The following is a 363-nucleotide window of genomic DNA, read 5'->3' as shown; positions in this document are numbered from 1 at the left end:
CGAATTTGTAAGCATGATCTATAACAAATACCAGATAATATCACAAGAGATGAATGTGAGGAAAAACAAGAACACAAAGGTGAGTCTTTTCTCAGTGATGGCGAGAAGCACAGCACACCGGAAAGGTAAGCGAATTACATAGATGAGGACGGCTCAGGGTCAAAATATGGAGAGTGGACAAAAAACATTTTAAAATAGTAATGTTCAAAAATGTGACAAATTAAAATACAATTCTGACGCTAAAACCATCAATCTTAAAATTAACAAATGCTAAAGAATTCGTTCACTCTACTGCATAGAGTCATAGAGAGTAGGAGGCAAATAAGTTCAAAAACTAGCATTATTGAAAAACAAACACATAAT

Source organism: Brassica oleracea, chromosome C3 (assembly GCF_000695525.1).
Source record: "Brassica oleracea var. oleracea cultivar TO1000 chromosome C3, BOL, whole genome shotgun sequence".
Taxonomy (NCBI): Eukaryota; Viridiplantae; Streptophyta; class Magnoliopsida; order Brassicales; family Brassicaceae; genus Brassica; species Brassica oleracea.
Note: the sequence above shows the minus strand (reverse complement) of the source record.